The following is a 12,814-nucleotide window of genomic DNA, read 5'->3' as shown; positions in this document are numbered from 1 at the left end:
TACTGGTGCTCATTATTTACTAAATGTGGCAGAAATAAAAATAATCCTGATGAGAATATGATGATGATCAGGAGTAATGTGTGTGTGAATGTGCATGAAAGAAAGGGAGAGAAAAAAGAGAAAGAAAAAAGAAAGGAAGGGAAAAGGGAGGAAAGGAAGGAGGAAGGGAGGGAGGGGAGAAGGAAGAAGGAAGGGAGGGAGGGTGGTAGGAAAGGAGAAAGAAAGAGAAAAGAAATTAAAGACTGAATATTCTGCTCTTAAATTATGATTATGGAAAGGCAAATTATAATCACAGATAACTCCCATATATTTCTGTAGGGTAAACTAGGAAGGATACAGTTCTTCAGTAAAGGAAAATCTGGATTAGTTTAATTCTGTAACACCAGTGTAGAAATAATGATTGACACAAGAAAGACCAAGCTCAAGGAAGAGGCTCTCTAGCTATAGATATAGATGTAGAAACTTAGATAGATATGGATATAGGTACAGATAGATCTATACCTAGAATAGACAGATGTAGATATGGATGTGGATCTAAATCTGGATATAGATATGGACATGGGCAGACACACAGACACAGACATTTTTATCTGGAAAGAGTAGTGAATAGTTTCAGTACTGAGGTTGCTGCCTGAATGTGGATATGAATACTCATGGGCCATACAAATATTTATAGGATCTGGAGACAGTTTCACACATTTAGCTCTACTATAATTCACCTTTTCTGTTAGATAAAAACCACATTGTATAGGCCAGCAGTACCTGTAACTATGTAGTACTAATAGAGTGAATGCCAGATAACTTGAAGAAAGTGTGCTGACTCCCCTTAATCATGAGATATGAAGAAGAAGGACAGTCAGCATTCCAAGAATTTGTGCTAGAAGATTTTCTGAGTCCTTTACTCTTCCCAACAGTCTACTCTTAAACACATCAAGTGAATTCTTAATTTCAGACAGTGTATTTTCAGTTCAGCCAAATGTTCATTTGGTTCTTTTTATACATTTCAATTATTGAAATTCTGCCTCTTTTCATCAAGTTTGTCCTTTTTTTAAAATCATGAAAGTGACAGTTCTCTTGAAACCCCAAATCCCAAGATTCTACAGGCTTTTCTTAGTACTTGACTTAAACAGAATCTCAGGTACAAGCAGTGTTTGAAGATTATATGTTAATGTTCTAAGTTTTTGTATGTTGTCTGCATGATGTGTTTATTTCCCATTAAATCTCTTTTGTAATAAGATTGTATATTCTCAGTAACATCCAGGTATATGAACAATGAGGTCATATAGCAAGATAGTGAAATATCACAAAGTACTAGCACTCTTTCTTCCTGACAAGCTCACCAGTTGATGTGGCAAGAGAATGACCTCACTAGGGCACCTGGATGGCTCAGTTGGTTGAGCAGTTGAGCATTTGTCTGCCTTCAGCTCAGGACCCCAGGGTCCTGGGATAGAGTCCAGCATCGGGCTCCCTGCTCAGTGGAGAGTCTGCTTCTCTTTGTCCCACTGCCCCATCCCACCGCTTTGCGTGCTCTCTCTCTCTCTCTCAATAAATAAATAAAATCTTAAAAAAAAATAATGGCCTTACCAAATTGAAATAAGAGCATTCTACTAACAGAATCTTTTATTTGGCACACGAGTAACTTGTGATACCAGTTAGAAAGCAGTAACTTTATCTTTCAAAGCATTTGCTTATATCCACTACACCTAAGGTAAACTATTTCAAACATCTAGAATGATGAAATTTTTTCAGTCAATAAATGTATTTTTTGAAGACAAAAGTATTCGCACACTCAAGCATCAACCAGTCCTTCTGCTTAAACCTACAACAATTGATTCACAAACCTTTCTTAGAGTAGAATGTTTAAACTTTTTTCCAGACTGGATATTTTGGCATTTTACTACTGTTTAGGGACATTGTATTTAGAAGTGAGGTCTAAGAAACCCTGATATAATTCTGTATTATCATGATTTGCTAATGGTTTCTTGACTGGTACACCCAACTATCTAAAGGAAATCTTAATGGAGAATACAAAAGCCATCAAGACCCACCAGGAGAGGCTCATGGTTATTTGGTTATTAAAATTTTGGGGGGAAAAAATCTTCAGCAAAAATTTGGAAACCTGTGGCATCTCTGAAGAGTCTGCCACACTGAGGAGGCGAAGTAACAGGCTGGGTGTTTGACACGTCAGAGTGTCACTGGAGCCATACCCCAGGGCTGCAGCCAGCCTGGAATCGGCTGTAAGAGCAGCCTTAGCATGGCTGCCTGAAGGCAGCAATGTTCTCTGAGGCAAATCAAGTAATAAGACTTCCTTTTCTTATTTTACCAAATATTTCCAGGGCCTGTTCTTTCCTGTAATTGTATCTATTAGTGAGGGCCAAATGCCACATTTTTTTTTTCATTTTCTTTTCTCTGTTCTTAATCTTATGACTGTTCTTTCTTGGTTCTCACTGAGGAGATAGTTATAGCCACATACTAAAAATACCACTTTTCTTTTTGTTTGGGCTATTATTCATTGATGTGACATTATGAATATTATTTGGGGCATCTACTCCTCTACATTTCTCTATTACATGCATAATCTCTTATAAACTGATGCTTATTTGTATTACTCCCCCCACCACCACCATGACTCTTCTCTGACTCTGATGCCACTCTGGATGTGTGCAACTATCCAGAAAATGCACTCCATATATCTGAGGTATTACTACATATAAAATATTATGATTTGAGCATGCAGAGCATGTGTAAATTCTGCTCATAATCTGCTGTAGACATAGCTGTAGTTGGTTTGAGGTAGAAGATATACTTAGATGCTTCCAATGTGATAGCCCTTAGAAGTAAAGCTGTATTGACTTCAGTTTCCAGAGGATGACAACACTGCCATGCTGTCACTATTTACTATCCCCAGATATGACCTGATGATAGTTATCTATAGGCAATGCTACGTATCATAGTGGAAAGATGAGTAACAATAGATATGTCAGTCTAATCATGGAGAATGTTTAGTCTTTCTGTTAGTCAAATGCAATATTTTTCAGACTTTAATATACAGACAAATCACCTGGGTGTTTTGCTAATGATGAAAATTCTGAATCAGTGGTTCAGGCTGTGGCATAAGACCCTGTATTTCTAACAAGCTCCAGGGCAAAGCAATACTGCTAGTCCAAAAACCACATTTTGAATAGCAAGAGGCCAGGGCCGCACTGTTCAATACAGCAGCCACTAGCCACAGGTGACTACTTATGGCCATTCAGATCAATTGTATCCTCACTGATTTTCTACCTGCTTCATCTCTCAATTACTGAAACGGGAGTGTTGAAGTCTCTAACTTCATGGATTCATCTATTTCTCCTGACAATTCTGTCAATTATCACCTCATCTATTTTGATAATCTATTGTTAGATGCAAACATGTTAAGGATTGTTATGACTTCTTAGAGAATTGATCACTTTATCTTTATACAGTGTTCATCTTTATCTATGATAACTGGTCTTATTCTGAAGTATGCTGTGGCTGAAATTAAGATAGCTATTCTAGGCTTCTTTAATTACTGGTAGCATGGTATATTTTTCTTTCATCCCTTTACTTTTAAACTACCTGAGTCTTTATATTTCAAAGTAGGGTTGTGAGGGGCACCTGGGTGGCTCAGTTGGTTAAGCATCTGCCTTCAGTTCTGGTCTTGATCCCAGAGTCCTCGGATTGAGCCCTGCATCCTGCTCCCTGCTCAGCGGGAGAGTCGGCTTCTCCTTCACCTTCTGCCCCTCCTTCTCTGCTCCTGTGCTGTCTCTTGCTTTCTCTTTTTTTCACTTTCTCTGTCTCTCAAATAAATCAATAAAATCTTGAAAAAAAATTAGGATTGTGTAGGCAACATATTATTGATATTTTTTCTAGTGTATATAGAACATACACATGTAAAATTATTATTGATCCAACTAAATTAATATGTAGCCCACTGTTTTCTATTCATTGCATTTGTTCTTTACTTCTTTTTCTTTCCCTCCTTTTCTGCTTTCTATGGTTTTAATTGAGCATCTTATATGATTTTATTTGATCTCAGCATATCAATTATACTTCTTTTTAAAAAAAATCCCAGTGATTGTTTAGAGTTTACAATAAATACTTTTAACTAATATAAGTTCACTTTCAAATACTACCATATCACTTGCTGTGTAGTGAAGATAGTTGTTTTTGTTTTTTAAGATTTATTTATTTATTTGAGGCAGAAAGTGTGCAATGAGAGTGAGGGGAGGGGCAGACAGAGAGAATTCCCAAGCAGGACTCCCATCTCCCCTGCTGAGCATAGAGGCCCACAAAGGGCTCCAACTCACAACCCCTGAGAATTTGATCTGAGCTGAAACCAAGAGTCAGTAGCCCAAGAGACTAAGCCACACTGGTGTCCCATGAAGATGGTTTTTAAGAGACTTCTCAATCCCTCTCTTCAATCCATTATGACACAGTTAATGTCCTTAATTTCATTTATACATATGCTAAAATCACCTAACGCATTGTTATTATTATTTTAAACAGTTATCTTTTAGATTAATTAAAAATAAGAAAAATAAGAGTTTATTTTTCCTTCTTTTATTCCTTCTCTGTCATTCTTCCTTACGTAGACCAAAGTTTCTTTTTTTTTTTTTTTTGATCCACTTTCTGACATCACTTTCCAGAACCCTGAAAACACTTCACATTTCTTAGAGGACAGGTCTGCTGGCAAAAAATTTCCTTGGTTTTTGTTTGGCTGAAAAGTCTTTATTTCTCCATCACTTTAAAGGAAAATTTCTCCAATTTAGAATTCTAGGGTAGTGGGGTTTTTTAATACTAAATATTTCATTGCATTCTTTTCATGCTTGCATAATTTCTGATAAAAAGTCCACTATGATTATCATTCTTGTTTCCTTATAAATAAGGTATTTTTTAAATCTGTTCAGGCTTCTTTCAAGATTCTTATCTCCATCTTTAGTTTTCTGCAATTTGAAAATGATATGCATGGGTGTAAAATTACAGATTCTTTCCTCTCCATGTCCAGTCTCTTGATAAGTCCATCAAAGGCATATTTCATTTCTGTGACAGTGGTTTTGAATCCTTTTGATTCTTAGAGCCTTTTTTTTTTTTGGCTTAAATTACCCATCTGTTCTTGAATGTCATTTATTTTTTTCCATAGAGCCCTTAACATATTAATCATAGTTATTTTAAATTCTCTGTCTGATTATTCCAAAATCTGTATCATATTTGAGTCTGGTGCTGATGCTTATTTTTTCTCTTCAGGATGTGTTTTTTGTTGCCTTTCAGCATACATTATAATTTTTTGTTGAAAACTAGAAATGATGTATCAGTAATAAGAACTGAGAAAATAAAACTTTTAAGATTTTATTTATTTATTTGATGGAAAGAAAAAGAACACACAAGCAGGGGGAAGGAGAAGCAGGTTCCCCACTGAGCAGGGAGCTTGATGCTGGGCTGGATCCCAGGATCCCCGGATCATGCATGATCTGAGCCGAAGGCAGACTCTTGACCAACTGAACCACCCAAGTGTCCCTTAATAGGACTTTAGTGTGAAATTTCATATTAGTCTGCCTTGTAGTTGGGCTGTTGTTTAATGATTGTAATAGCTGTAAGTCCCAGAGACATCACATTCTGCTAGTGTCCTTGTTTTGTCTCCACTGTTGTCTTCGGGCTCCATTTTTCTCTTAGACATTTTCTTTTAGAGTTCCCTGAGAAGTCTTCCTAGTATGGATCCTGCATCTTTTAGCTCTTTCAGCAGCAATCCACTGCTAATATGTACCAGAGTTCTGTTGGCAAGGTGATAAGATATGGGTGATGGGAACGTGTTCTGTAACCTTATGATTAAATTTCAGTCCTTCAATGGGCTTATGTCTCTGGGCTATGACCTTCTCGAGTCTTTCTTAGCTTTTTATTTCCTCTTAGGTCATATAGGAAAGCTAGAGTGGGCTGAAATGGGAGAAACACACTTCCTCCAGGTCAAATAAGGTTCTATCTAATAAAGCCTTTTCTCTTGGAGAGAAGGTCCTTGTTATAGAGATTGCTCTAAGTATATCTCATAATGATTATTTCCCCCTTCCCCTACCAGAATCAGGAGAGGGCTCCTGGCTCCTCATTGTGAGAACTGGTGGGGTATTTATGGAGATAAAACCCAAAAAAATGTAGAGGCGTCCCAAGATTGCAGCCCTCACAAGTTATGCACTCAGGCTAGACCACACTCAGGCTCAGCAGTACATGAAAGTTACCACTAAATATCCCTACCAGCTTATGGCCCCAGCAGCTTCTGTTTCAGGTAAGGAGATCTTGGCTGCAATTCTCAGGATTCCTCTGTCTCTCTAGAGTTGGAGGGTAGCAGTTTGCCCTGTGGCCTCAGATCTCCCATGAATCCAAAAAAAGTCATTGATGTTCAATTGTTCAGCTTTGCCCTTATTTTGAAGACAGGAGTGACAACTAAATAAAGTTAAATAAAATTTAAAATTCTGTTTCTCAGTCACACTAGCTATGTTTCAAGCACTCAATAACCATGTGTGGCTAGTAATTACCATATGGGACAGCACAGATATAGAACATTTCCATCATCACAGGAAGTTCTATTAGACAGAACTTGTCTAGACAAATTTTCTAAAGAAATCTCAGGAGACACCTAGAATCACAAGACAAAATGGGTCAGTAAAGTAAGATATTTTAGAGTGAGATTGTAAACTTTCATCTCAGGTTCACCTTGAATAATCACTAAATGATGAAAGAAAAATCACAATAAAAGATATTACTAAAAAGCTGATCAATAATAGTCCATGGTAATCAGGATAAGACATGATCTCTACTTAATCCTAGCTCTGAGACTTAAGTCAAAAATCTGAATTGAGACCCAAGCATACTCTAATACCCAAAAAGGTCCATCCTGATTGAGAGATTTTTGTTTCCACACATAGCTAAAGCCCAACTTGCATTTTCTGCAAGTGACCATCACATGTGGATTTAAAGCTGTCTTCATATTATTTTGTATCTTTTATACAACTAATCAGCTAAACTTTTAGATTTGCCTTGTGATTTTGAGTGCATAAAAAATGCCTCAAGAATATATGGTGATTAATTTCAAAAGCATAAAATCAAAAAAGAAAAAGGATAAAGACACTGAGAGAAAGAGAAAGTGTAGAATTGACTTGCTTTGGAAACAATGAAAAAAATGAGATCTTTCATACCTTTCATTTTAAAAAATGTCATGTAAGTGACAGGTTTAATGGATCAAACCTTTGAAGTAATTATACTACCAAGGCAGTTAAATATGATAATGTAACATTAGGCTAGGGAAGCATAGTAATGTTGGCATATTCTATACATTGTGAGTTTAAAAACTATCTTCTAGCATAATACAGTAGTTTAAAATGTCTTTTTTTTTTTTTACAGAATAATGTTACATCTGACTTTTAAAAATAGACTGGCACGTTGTTCTGCATTACTTACAGGAGCCATAATTCACTTTTAACAACCTCTTTTTTTTAAGTTTGAAATTAAAAGTGTATCATTTTGTTTTTAATTTTTGTTTTACTTTTATCAGTAAGAAACCATTAGCCCTGGAATGCCACTGACTAAAAAAAAAATTAAATATCCTTGTACTGTTGATTTTTAAAAATGTGATATTTGAGCCAGTGCCAGATACCTAATAAATATATGTCACACCATACACTTTGTGACCTTTTTTTTTCTTTCTGTTTAAGTATCTTCATTACTGAGCCTGAAAAAAAATTGCTGAAAATGTAAAATGGTTTTAAATTTGAGATAAGCAACATAATTAAGAATTTAAAGACTATTTCTGAGACTGGAAGTTATTGGATGTGATCCTTAATTCCTAATAAAAAAAAACTATGAATTCTCTAGTTTTGAAAATTAAAATAATAAGGAAAGATCTTGAAAGTTCTTAAGTCAAATGCCTAAGGCAAACTGAGGGCAAATATATGTAGGAGTTGATAAAGCAAGTAATGAACAGCGATGTGAAGAAGGAAGCAATAAGATCATAAGACTTTATCTAAATAAAATGGAGAGTGTGTTAGAAAAACTGATACTATTCCCATGTGTTTTTTCTTTACTCACATTTCTACCACACTCACAACACTTTTGACATAGGATGTGGGGGAGAGGGGTTCCCCATACCAAGCAATTCTCTGTGACACCAGCTAAATGTCCCAGAACTTCATACAATTCTATCTACCTATATAAAGTGTCAGATCCCACAGGTGAAGAGCTCAGTCTCACAAGATTTCTCAATCCCACTTTAGGCACCAATCCCAAGTAATAGGTCACCAGGTTATCTTGGAGGTTGGCTTTGAGGTTCCCATAATCTCCTCCTCCTTGGATTTGATCGTTTGCTAGAATAGCTCACAAAATTCAAAGAAACACTTACTTGTGTTTACCAGTTTATTATATGATAAAGGATATGATAAAAGATGCAGATGAGCAGCCAAATGAAGAGATGCATAGGGCAAGGTATGTGGAAAAAAGCTTGGAGCTTCTGTGTTCTCACTGAGTACACTACTCTCCCAGTACCTGCATGTGTTCATCCATCTGGAAGCTGCCCGAGAGTGAAATGATCTGACTTACAATTTAAACCTCTGGCTCCTGGGAAACTATAAGGAGCATAGAAATATAAGCAAGAAGAAGGGACTATTTCAATATTTCAGAAGAAAAATGACAATGACTTCATTTAAAAGTATCCTTAAAAATGGAAAGAAGTAATGATTCTATATTTAAGTTAGAGGTAGAGCCAGCAGGATTTCCTTTTGAATGGTATATATGTGTGAGAGAAGAGAGCGAGATCCCTCAAATACTACAAAGTTATAGCTTGAGCAAGTGAAAGAAGGAGGTTACCATCAAGTAAGATGGGAAAGGCAACAGATGGAACAAGCTTGGTATAAGGTCATGATTTCATTGTTAAACTCAATGTGCTTCCAATACTGTGGGTTATCCAGATGGAATGACCACATAGGCAGCTTCAAGTAACTTAGAATTCAGGCAGGAGGTCTGGTCTAGATATATACATTTAGTAATTTACACATATTTGTGAAACGAAAGAGCCTATGAGAACCAGATACTAAGCTCTGGAACACTTGAATTTTGAGTGCTTGGGAAGAATGGGTGTAGCCAAGAAAGGAGCAGAGAAGACATGACTAATAAAGAAGAAGGAAAACTAGGGGAACGTGGTAATTTAATCCAAGAGTTAAAACTTTTTGCTGGAGGAAGAAAGCAATTATATAAAATATTGCTTGTAAGTAAAAGTTAAGATGATGACAGATTTTTTCATTGAGTTTAACAAATGGAAGAATTTCAAGAAGTAGCAAGAGAAGATGCCTAAGTACAATGTACTTAATAGGAACACAAGCAGAAACAGTGAAGAAAGTAAATATGTAGACAACTCGTTTGGGGAGTATTACTACAAGGTGAGATACAAGAATGGAGCAGTGGCTGGCAGGAAGTAGAGTCAAGAGAAGTTTGATTACTTGTTTAAAGATGGGAAACTTCTTTGCCTTATGATGGAAATAATGCTATAGAAAGTAAAAAATTAATGATAACAAAAGAAAGGGCCTCAATATTCTTGGTTAGGCAAAAGGTGATAGGGTTTACTGTCAAATCAAGAGATTGACTTTAATGAGAATAAAGTTCACTTATGGCAACAGGCAGGAAGGCTATAATGATGTGGATGCTACTATGTCTGAAGAGAAGTGGCAAAAACCTGTTGGCTTTCACTTCTATACATATGTTGTTTCATTTAATCCTGACAGAAGTGCTTTGAGGCGCTCTTATTTTCCATGCTTTACAGATGAGAAATCCAACTCTTAGAGTATAAGTAACTTGTCCAGGATCATGCTATTGATAAATGATGGAGCTATCTGACTTTATCTCAGAGCCATTGATGCTGACCACCATGTTATGTTGCCTCACATGATTGTTGGTAGGATACTTTTGGTCAATGTGGTTGTTGACAGTTTTGAAGATGTGACTCGTGAGCTCTTTATCATGGGGAGGTTAGTAGTGAGAGATAAGAAGTTTTTAAGTTGTGGCTCTCAAATTCTCAAGGGACTCATCTGAAGAGTTTTTTTACTAATGTAAAGGATCTTATTTAGTAGCATTTTTAAGAACATCACATAATGATCGTTCCATTTCTAACAAAGATCATCAATAATAGATGCTCCATTAATATGCAAATATTTGTGCTAGAGATACTAAAGAAATAATACAAAGTGCATCATTCACAACGTTCACATTTTACTCAGAGAAAATGGATAATCAACAAGTAAACAAAACTAATAAACAAGATGGTAATAACTCCTATGAAGTAAATAAATAGAAAAATATGAGCGAGTCTCTGGAGAGAGGAGTTAGATAGTGTCAGTGTAGTTCTGTAAAAGTGGCATCTAAATCGTGACCTGAAGAATGAGAAGCAAACCCTCTGAGGAGTGGAGAATATTCTGGGAAGTACAAAGCTGTTAGGAAGACAATAACTTGACATATACAAGGAATAGTGAGGAGACCAGTGTGGCTGAAGTGTGGTATGAAAGGGAGATTAGTATGATATGAGAGTGAGAAAATGACAGTGGCCAAATCTCACACTTAGGACAAGAAGCTTTTTTTTTTCTTGTTTTAAATTAGTGCGTTTGCAAGCCATTGAAATATTTTAAGAAACAGGCGATCTAATTTATGTGCCCATTAGAATTGTTGCTTTTAAGAATAAGAATTACTTTGGCCCTTACACCAGCGCTGCCTACTTTTATCCAGACTTCTACTAAAAAGGGTGACTCTAGGCAAAACCAGTACTTTTTTCTCAAAAAGAGTTGAAACTTCTCCAGATACTTGGTTAAATAGCTGAGACATTCGAATTTTCTCCTCTATATACTGGAAGTAGTTATTTGGGGTTTTTAAAAAGATTTTATTTATTTATTCATGAGAGACACAGAGGGAGAGAGAGAGAGAGAGAGAGAGAGAGAGAGGCAGAGAGACACAGGCAGAGGGAGAAGCAGGCTCCATGCAGGGAGCCCGACGTGGGATTCAATCCCGGGTCTCCAGGATCAGGCTCTGGGCCAAATGCAGGCGCTAAACCCTGGAGTCACCCAGGGATCCCCTTAGTTGCGTTTTAAATTCACCACCAGTTATGTATGGCAAAATAATCCCTTTATCATAGAGGTAGGGGTTATTCAAGGATGCAAAGAAATAGTACCAAATAAATACTCAGTATAGAATGACCACATAGTGAGTACTCAATAAATTCAAGTTAAATAAAGGGAACAAAATCATAGCTCTTAGAAAGTTAGAAATTGACTTTTTTTTTAAATAATAAATTTATTTTTTATTGGTGTTCAATTTGCCAACATGCAGAATAACACCCAGTGCTCATCCCGTCAAGTGCCCCCCTCAGTGCCCGTCACCCATTCACCCCCACCCCCTGCCCTCCTCCCCTTCCACCACCCCTAGTTTGTTTCCCAGAGTTAGGAGTCTTTATGTTCTGTCTCTCTTTCTGATATTTCCTACCCATTTCTTCTCCCTTCCCTTCTATTCCCTTTCACTATTATTTATATTCCCCAAATGAATGAGAACATATAATGTTTGTCCTTCTCGGATTGACTCATTTCACTCAGCATAATAGCCTCCAGTTCCATCCACGTTGAAGCAAATGGTGGGTATTTGACTTTTATCTTTCAGAGAAAAGTTTTATTTATGAAAAAAGTATATAAGCATTTTAAATTTAGATAATTTATTTCTCTCTTTAGATTTTTTTTAAATTGAAGAACTATTTTGAAATGAGTAGGCATTATAAATAAACCTTTTTCCTCTCATGTTCAAACCTCCTTTCTCCTTCATTCTTTAAGAGATTTTATTATTTTGGGGGGGGCACCCAGGTGGCTCAGTGGTTAAGCATCTGCCTTTGGCTCAGGTGGTTCCAAGGTCCTGGGGTCGGGCTCCCTGCATGGAAGCTGCTTCTCCCTCTGACTGTGTCTCTGCCTCTCTCTCTTTCTGTGTCTCTCATAAATAAAATCTTTTAAAAAAAGAAATTTTATGATTTTAACTGATTTGGGACAATTTTAATTCACATTTTTTATTATGTTGAGAAAGAGAAATTAATTTCTTATGGTAAAGATAAGTGGGGCAGCCCGGGTGGCTCAGTGGTTTAGCATCTGCCTGCAGCCCAGGGCGTGATCCTGGAGACCCGGAATCGAGTCCCATATCGGCTCCCTGCATGGAGCCTGCTTCTCCCTCTGCCTGTGTCTCTGCCTCTCTCTCTCTCTTTCTCTCTCTCTCTGTGTGTGTGTGTCTCTCATGAATAAGTAAATAAAATCTTAAAAAAATATATTTAAAAGATAAGTGAGAGGTTACTTGAAATTCTGCCAGCCAAATAAATTTGGAATAAAGTTGAGTGAGTGATTTTTTTCATTAGCCTGTGAAAAGGCTATTTATTTCCACATGTAATTATAAAACAACCAATTCTGACTTAATGAAATAAAACCATCCCTGAAAACAAATAGGACTCATTTGCAGTTTCAACTAAATTAGATACTGAAAAATGCTTGCACTCTGATGTGTTTTGAAATGTCTAATGAAATTAGAAATATAATATTTCAAAGAACAAGGATAAAAGCTTTGATCAGAGGAGGAAATGTATGTGCATAAATAACATCTCAAGAAGCTCAAAGTCACTTTGCCATTTTAAGCTTTCTCTTATTTATGTCATTGATGTGAAATAACGCAGGAAAATGAGTTTCCACTCAAATCTTATGGAGATGCTAAGTTTCATAAAAATTGAGTATAAGCAGTTTACAGTGTGCAC

Source organism: Vulpes lagopus, chromosome 1 (genome assembly GCF_018345385.1).
Source record: "Vulpes lagopus strain Blue_001 chromosome 1, ASM1834538v1, whole genome shotgun sequence".
Taxonomy (NCBI): Eukaryota; Metazoa; Chordata; class Mammalia; order Carnivora; family Canidae; genus Vulpes; species Vulpes lagopus.
The sequence above is the reverse complement of the archived record's forward strand: the minus strand, read 5'-3'. Positions refer to the sequence as shown.